The sequence below is a fragment of the Podarcis filfolensis genome, assembly GCF_964270895.1.
Source record: "Podarcis filfolensis genome assembly, chromosome: W".
Taxonomy (NCBI): Eukaryota; Metazoa; Chordata; class Lepidosauria; order Squamata; family Lacertidae; genus Podarcis; species Podarcis filfolensis.
In genome coordinates this window covers 39,089,804-39,097,826 of record NC_139619.1, presented here as the reverse complement: position 1 = coordinate 39,097,826, position 8,023 = coordinate 39,089,804, and the positions used below count along the sequence as shown (strand labels likewise).

General features: G+C 47.3%; 3 protein-coding genes across 3 annotated transcripts in view; 2 read left to right on the top strand and 1 right to left on the bottom strand.

Annotated features, from left to right (window-relative positions):
• The window catches only part of LOC310753812 (inositol polyphosphate 5-phosphatase OCRL-like), a gene marked incomplete at both ends in the record, with an annotated part of 1,016,056 nt that overhangs the window by 729,066 nt on the left and 278,967 nt on the right, over positions 1–8,023 (top strand).
• Positions 1–8,023, top strand: part of LOC310753742 (magnesium transporter NIPA2-like) — a gene marked incomplete at its 3' end in the record, with an annotated part of 394,776 nt that overhangs the window by 290,800 nt on the left and 95,953 nt on the right. The window lies entirely within an intron of this gene.
• Positions 1–8,023, bottom strand: part of LOC310753904 (magnesium transporter NIPA2-like) — a 394,748-nt gene that overhangs the window by 382,531 nt on the left and 4,194 nt on the right. The window lies entirely within an intron of this gene.

Here is an 8,023-nt window from a genome sequence, read left to right as displayed (position 1 = left end):
TACCGTTCAAAAAAACTAAACAAAAATGCAGAAAAAACAGTTAAAAAAAGAAAAGAAAAATGTCTGTAGATCAAACAATGCCTGCTACTAAAGTGAGATTAAATACATCACATTGCTGTTTCTCTGTCCCCATGAATAAGATTCTATAACAACAGCAACAACAACAACAACAATAATTCCCTTGAACTCTTCCCCATCCCACATAACCTCTCTCTCTATAGCTGAGGATCAACTAATCTGCAGGCAATAATTTGTTTACCTATAGCAAGGGTAGCCCAACATGGTTCTTTCCAGGTATTGAAGACTACAACTCCCAGCATCCCTGACCATTGGTATCTATCTAGGTTGGATCAGAATTGAATGTGGTATCATCCAGATGTTATGGACTTCAAATTCCCAGACAGCATGATAATGGGCAAGGGTGATGGGAGTTGTTATCTTAAAATATCTGGATGGCACTATGTTTGCCACACTTGCCACAGAGACGTAACCGGCTGTGTTCTTAGATAAATAAGGTATACTATTCATGTATCAAATCATAAATTTCAACGGAAGTAACTCATAAAGTTCAACAAATGAACAAAGCAGAAGACCCAGTGGATCAGATCATTCTCTAGTCAGTTCATGCATAAGGTCCATCCGTGTACTAGTGTCTATTCCACCTGTCTGTTCATAAGGTCCAACAATCCACATGAAAGGTTGTATGTAGCAGTTCCACAGAATCCTTTCACAGAGTCTAAGACAAGGATTTCCGGAATACTGGCCTTGTTTCACCAAAAACTCATATGTGATATTACAGGACAGTGGATCTTACGGCTGCAGCTACTGCTATGCCATAAGATCCACTGTCCTGTAATATCACATATGAGCTTTAACTACTGATGAAGCCCAGGACGGCGAAACAAGGCCAATATTCCGGAAATCCTTGTCTTAGACTGTGTGAAAGGATTCTGTGGAACTGCTACAACCTTTCATGTGGGCGGGTGGGGGGGGGGACTCCCTGGTACTGAATGGGGTAACTGTGCCCCTGAAGGACCAGGTGCGCAGCCTGGGAGTCATTTTGGACTCACAGCTGTCCATGGAGGCGCAGGTTAATTCTGTGTCCAGGGCAGCTGTCTACCAGCTCCACCTGGTACGCAGGCTAAGACCCTACCTGCCCGCAGACTGTCTCGCCAGAGTGGTGCATGCTCTAGTTATCTCCCGCTTGGACTACTGCAATGTGCTCTACGTGGGGCTACCTTTGAAGGTGACCCGGAAACTGCAATTAATCCAGAATGCGGCAGCTAGACTGGTGACTGGGAGTGGCCGCCGGGACCACATAACACCGGTCCTGAGAGATCTGCATTGGCTCCCAGTACGTTTCTGAGCACAATTCAAACTGTTGGTGCTGACCTTTAAAGCCCTAAACGGCCTCGGTCCTGTATACCTGAAGGAGCATCTCCACCCCCATCGTTCAGCCTGGACACTGAGATCCAGCGCCTGTCCACATCCTTGGGGGTAACGGATTGAAATTGATTCCATGCAACTTGACCAGAAAGGGCTCTAGCACTCTCCCGCCCCAACCCTGCTCCCACCTCCTTCCCAATTTATCTGCAAAAAAATTCGCAAAATCGTTGCAGGAGATCTTGGGGTCTTTACAAGGCCCCGGTGGTAAAAGTGGTTCCGTTAAATTGCGAACCACCTGAAAGAGTCTCCTGCTACTATTTTTTGCAGATGCAATAGAGGCGGTGAAGAAAGTCTTCTTCGCCGTCGCTACCGCCACTTGGTAGGCTTGACATTGAGCTCTAACTCGTGTCCGGTCAGCTTCAGAATGAGTCTGTTTGTGCAGGTGGATATTAGACTTTCTATCAAACCGTTCCCAAAGGGTCAGGTTGGGTTCCCACGTCTCTGCGGATCTCATCACAAATACGGGGACGCCGCAGGGGTGCGTGTTGAGCCCGCTTTTATACACGCTCTATACAGCTGACTGTGCCCCCAAATACCCCACTAATAAGATCATTACGTTCGCAGATGATACAACGGTGGTTGGTTTAATTACGGCTGGAGAGGGGGAGACGGCCTATAGGAAGGAAGTTGAGCAGTTGGGGGAGTGGTGCAGGAAAAACAACTTACTGCTTAACTTAAAGAAAACAAAAGAGATCATTGTGGACTTTAGGAAATGTAAATTGAATATTCAGCCACTTATTATTGAGGGGAAGTGCGTGGAACAGGTCTCAGTGTTTCCATTTCTGGGAATGGAGTTGAGAGACGACCTAACCTGGGGAGAGAACAGCAAAGACCTGGTGAAGAGAGCACAACAGAGGTTATATTTTCTGAGAATCCTTTGGAAAAACAATCTCTCAAAGGACCTGTTGATGGCATTCTACCATTGCACTGTAGAGAGCGTACTAACTTATGGTCTGTGCGTGTGGTTTGGGAGCTGCACAGCCAGGGAAAAAACAATGCTATCCAGGGTTGTAAGGACTGCAGAGAGAATTATTGGGTGCAGTCTTCCCACCTTAGATCAAATCTATGCTGCCAGGTGCCATAAGAAAGCAGCAGAGATAGCACATGATAGTACGCACCCCGGAAATGATCTCTTTCAGCGTCTGCCTTCTGGAAGAAGGTATAGGGTTATAAAGGCCAGGACTAGCCGCCTGAAAAACAGTTTCTACGCTAATGCAATTCTGGTTCTAAACGCAGCATAAGGGGTTTCTGTAGTATAGTGTGTTTTAAAATGGGGTTTTAGAGTTTTTAGGGGTTTTTGAATGTTTTATGTAGTTTTTATGTAGTTTTGTGGTAGTTTTATGTAGTTTTCAATTTCATTGTTCCGCAAGGGACAATGACAATAAAGATATCGTATCGTATCGTCATCTGCCACCAGCGCTCTAGCCGTCTCAACGATTGTTTCATTGCCCTCAGATCCGTGGAAAACCACGGGGCTGTCCGGGCTCCATGCAATCGGAGAAGGCAAATCGGAGCCAGACAGTCGATAGCCCTGGTTGACTCCGCATTCCAGCGGGCCACCAGGGAATCAGCTGAAAGGCCATCAACATGGGATAAAGCATCTCCTACCACTCTCTGAAAACCATTTGGATCCACTAAGTGGCGGGGGCGGACCATCCGAATTGGTCCCACCTCCCTGCAGAGAAGAAGGGTCACAGACTAGAATATCATTTATTACGGCCATAGGCCCATACAGGTAAAAACACACATAAATAACAGCTTGTGCCGTAAGGAGAAAAAAAAGCAATCGCTAAAACACCACTATAACAATAAAATACTATAAAATGGAAAGGCATACTACGCCTTAATTAGCTTGTAGAGCTCCTTGGCGTCGCTTTTGGGAAAGGACAGCAACTAGGAACCTAGCCACCTTCAGGGTCGTGTGGGTATCCTTGTCCTGCAAGATTTGGGCAAGGTGGAATTTTGGTGGGGTACCCTCTAGTTTCTGTATGATTGATCCCAACAAGTTTGCCCGTAGCACATTAAACAAGGGGCAAGTGAACATAATGTGCTGGAGCGACTCCGGCGTCACCTTATCACATTCGCACACGGCGGGGGCTTGGCCCTTTGAGAACCTATGTCTCAGGACATTGGAGGGAAAAACGTTAAACCTCGCTTTGGTGAAGGCCAGTCTATGTGCAACAGTCGAAAGGGAGGAGAGGTATGATGGAACGCAGTAAGTTAAAGTGATACCAATGTTCTGGGGCGAACAAACACCTCCCCCCAGCGTATAATTTCGCTGTAAATCGATGTCATCCAGTCTTTGGCGGATCAGTCTCTGAGCAGTGATTTGGTCTAGTTTTAGGGAATCTGAGGGAGAGATTCCATAACTCAGGAGTTTGGCATGAATTCTACTAGTCCAAAGGCTAGAGAATTCATCTCGCCATAAGCATTGGGCAAGGTAATGGTTTGGTAATCTATGCCACAATGATAACCAGTAATTGAAGACTTGCTTCCACAGGCAAGTTTCTAGGGATGCGACCTTCAATTCTAGTCGCATGGCTGCGTTGCTTACGCACAGGGGGAGCATTAGGAGCTGACGTAGGAATTGGCTTTGCAGAGTCTCAAGGGGAGCAAGATCTGTCATCACGGCCCAGAGCGGGGCAGCATAAGCAAGCACGGCAACCACTTTTGCCTTGAACACCTTTAGGGCCGAGGGAACATGCAAAGCTCCATCCGAAAAGAAGAATCGGAGGAGCGCATATGACAAGGTTTTGGCCTTATTAAGTAGGTGTTGAATGTGAGCTTTCCACCCCAAATTGTATTGAAAAATAACTCCTAGGTATTGAAATTTTAGGACTTGCTCTATTTTTGCCCCACCAAGCTTCCATTTGTATAATCTCCGGCTTCTGGAGAAGATCAGGATCTTGGACTTGGCATGGTTGATGGTTAATTGATTGAGTTGACAATATGTGGCAAAGATCTTCAGAGCTCTGGTTAGTCCAACACGTGTATAAGATAGAATTACCGCGTCGTCCGCATATAAAAGGAGTGGGCAGCGGTAATCCGCTAGTCTAGGCGCGTGTGTACTTGGAGATGAGTTGACTAGGGGTGCTCGCATGTCGCTGATGAATAGGTTGAATAGGCAGGGAGCCAATATACATCCTTGGCGCACTCCCTTGTTTATTGGTATCGAATTTGTAAGGTCGCCCGCTGGAGTGAATCTCACTCTGGCAAGGGTACCTTCGTGGAGCTGGCTTATGAGCCATAAGAGTCTTCTATCAATGCCCTGTTTCGCAAGTTTCTCCCAAAGAATATTTCTAGGAACGCTGTCAAAGGCTGCCTTTAGATCTAAGAAGGCAGCACAGAGGTAGCCCCGGGGGGGGGGGGGGGAGGAGTACTTCCGTGCCAGATGATAAAGAACTATCGCATGATCGGTTGTAGAGCGTTTAGTTCTGAACCCTGCTTGTTCATGGCCAATCTGGTTAGTCTCATCTACCCATCGCGATAATTTAGTCATCAAAAAGCTGGCATAAATTTTCCCTGTGATCGAAAGGAGGCTGATGATACGGTAGTTTTCCGGCTCTGTTGGAGAACCTTTTTTATGAATTGGTACAATAATGGCCTCCCTCCATGTTTTGGGGATGAGACCGGAAGCGTTGATTGCATCGAAGGTTTTGGCCAAGATGCCGGCCCACCATTGTGGGTGTAGTTTGATGGCTTCAGCAGGGATCAGGTCGGGCCCAGGGGCTTTGCCCGGTTTCAGCTGAGCTATTAACTTGGCTATTTCGTCAGGATCGGTGGGAGGCCAAATAGGTAGGTGGGTAAACAGGTGCATCAGATGGTCGGAGGGAGCATCTGCCTGTGAGAAGCATTTCTTCAGGAACCGTTCCCATGTCGGTGCAGAGATGACTGCCCTTGGGGAATTCCTCCCCCTTCTGTTAATCAAAGACCAGAATTCCCTGGATCTGTGTGGTTTTGAAGCAGTAATCAGAGCCTGCCAACGATTATGTTGCGACTCACGCTTGGCAATTATCTGCGTGCGTTTGTAAACTTGCTTGGCTTGTGCATAGCTAGCTGGCAGAGTAGATGCATCAGAGGTCTTGTATGCATTATATATAGCACGGAGGCGCTGTCTTGCTTGTTTGCACTGAGAATTATACCAGGGAGCACCGTGAGTATACTTGTTTCGATTTAAATTTTTGGGTGGTAACCTGAAGAAGGACGTAAGATCAGTCATATGATGGTAGAAGCGCTTCAATACTATGCTATGCTCGTCTGAGGCAGAGCCTATGTTGGGATAGGGCCCGAGGATTTCTTTTTGAAAGAATTCCAGGTACCTTTGAGCCTGTGTCTCCGACCATTTGATTCCTCTTACTTGGAAAGATTCGTTGGTTACCAACTGAGTCGCATGTCTATGAGCCTCCGGCTGCCAGTTCAGGGAAAGCTTAGCAACAAGGGGAAGGTGATCACTAAATTGTACATTCTCGATCTTAAAAGTGGAAATACACTTAAATAGAAACCTAGAGACCAACAGGTAATCGAGGACGCTGTTTGATTTAACGCTCAGGTGAGTGAAATCCCCTGGAATATCGGGGAGGCATGTGCCATTTAAGGGGACCAAATTCAAACGGATGGCCATTTGATAGAGGAGTACTCCAGCCTCATTTGCTCTGTGGTCCTTAGAAGTTCTCTTCATGATGTGTTCCAGGTCATAATTATCAAGGTTTGGGGTAACCCACCATTTGGCTTTGGTCAACGAGTCCCAATTTGCTGCCGTACGGGCATTAAAATCGCCACCAATTATGGCCGGGGTGTTAGGAAACTTAACATAGCATGAGAGCAAATGCTCTTCTAGCGAGCCCCATTTAGAGCCCAGTTCAAGGGAAGAACCCCCAGGTGGCAAGTAAACATTTGTAACTAGGAGCGAGATCTTTTCCCCCGCAATCAGCCCGGTGAGGGCGTAGGGAGGCAAGGCCTGTACTAGAGTAAATTTGGAATGTAGGTTGAGGGAGATGCCTATTATTAGGCCCCCTTTAGGGCGGCCTCCTTTCAGGGAGGGGCAGAAGGGTCACAGAGAAGTCCAGTTGCACCAGGAAGTGATCTGACCATGGCACTTCTTTTGTTTCACTTTTACTTAGTGTCAGATCACCCACGTCACTAGAGGTGAACACCAGGTCTAAGGCATGTCCGTGACTATGAGCGACTGTTTCCTCGCCCTCAGCTCCAGAGAAAACCACGGGGCTGTCCGGGCTCCATGGAGTTGGAGTGGGCACTTCGGAGCCAGACAGTTGATAGCCATGGTTAACTCCACATTCCAGTGGGCCACCAGGGAATCAGCTGGAACCCATTTGGATCCATTAAGTGGCGGGGGCGGACCATCCAAATCAGTCCCACCTCTCTGCAGAGGGGAAGGGTTGCGGAGAAGTCCACTTGCACCAGGAAGTGATCTGACCATGGCACTTCTTTTGTTTCACTTTTACTTAGTGTCAGATCACCCACGTCACTAGAGGTGAACACCAGGTCTAAGGCATGTCCGTGACTATGAGTTGGGCCAGACTTATTCAGGGACAGCCCCATGGAGGCCATGCTTTCCATGAAGTCCTGAGCAGCCCCTTGTAAGGTCGTGTTGGCATGGAGGTTAAAATCCCCATGGACAACCAAACTAGGTGTCTCCAGGAGAACATCCGCCACGACCTGAAACAGCTCGGGCAGGGAATCCTTGGCAGGGAGGTCGGTACACCAAAAGGAATCCTGTACTGCCACTATTGCCCAACTTCCAGAACATGCACTCAGAGAACTGGGTCTTCCCAGTAGGACGCCTGATGCAAGCTAGTGACTTCCTAAAAATCACTGCAACCCCCGCTCCCCGCCCACATGACCTGGGTTGCTGTGCGTAAGAGAAACCTGGTAGACAAGCAGCAGCTAGGACAGGCCCATCTGCTTCATCCAACCAAGTCTCTGTTACACATGCCAGGTCAAGTCCTCCATCCACGATCAAGTCATGGATTGCAGTAGTCTTATGAGTCATTGACCTAGCATTGCACAGCAACAACTTCAGGTCATGTGGGTTTCCCTTGTTGAGCACAAATATAACACAATGGTACAAAATAACTCAGCAAGCTGACATTTATCAAGAGTTAAACAAAGGTTTGTCCATGGAGTTTTCTTGGCAGGGATACTGGAGTGGCTTGCCGGTTCCTCCTCCAGGTGGATCACGTTTGGTCAAAACTCTCCACTATGACCTGTCCATCTTGGGTGCCCTGCTCGGCATAGTTCACAGCTTCTCTGAGTTATTCAAGCCCTTTCGCCACGGCAAGGCAGTGATCCATGAAGGGGTAGCAAGGAGAGACAAGAAAAAATAGCAAGGAGAGACAAGAAGGCCTTCTTAAACGAGCAATGCAAAGAAATAGAGGAAAACAACAGAATGGGAAGAACCAGAGATATGTTCAAGAAAATTGGAGATATGAAAGGAACATTTCATACAAAGATTACCATAATAAAGGACAAAAGTGGTAAGGACCTAACAGAAGCAGAAGACATCAAGAAGAGGTGGCAAGAATACACAGAGGAATTATACCAGAAAGATATAGATGGC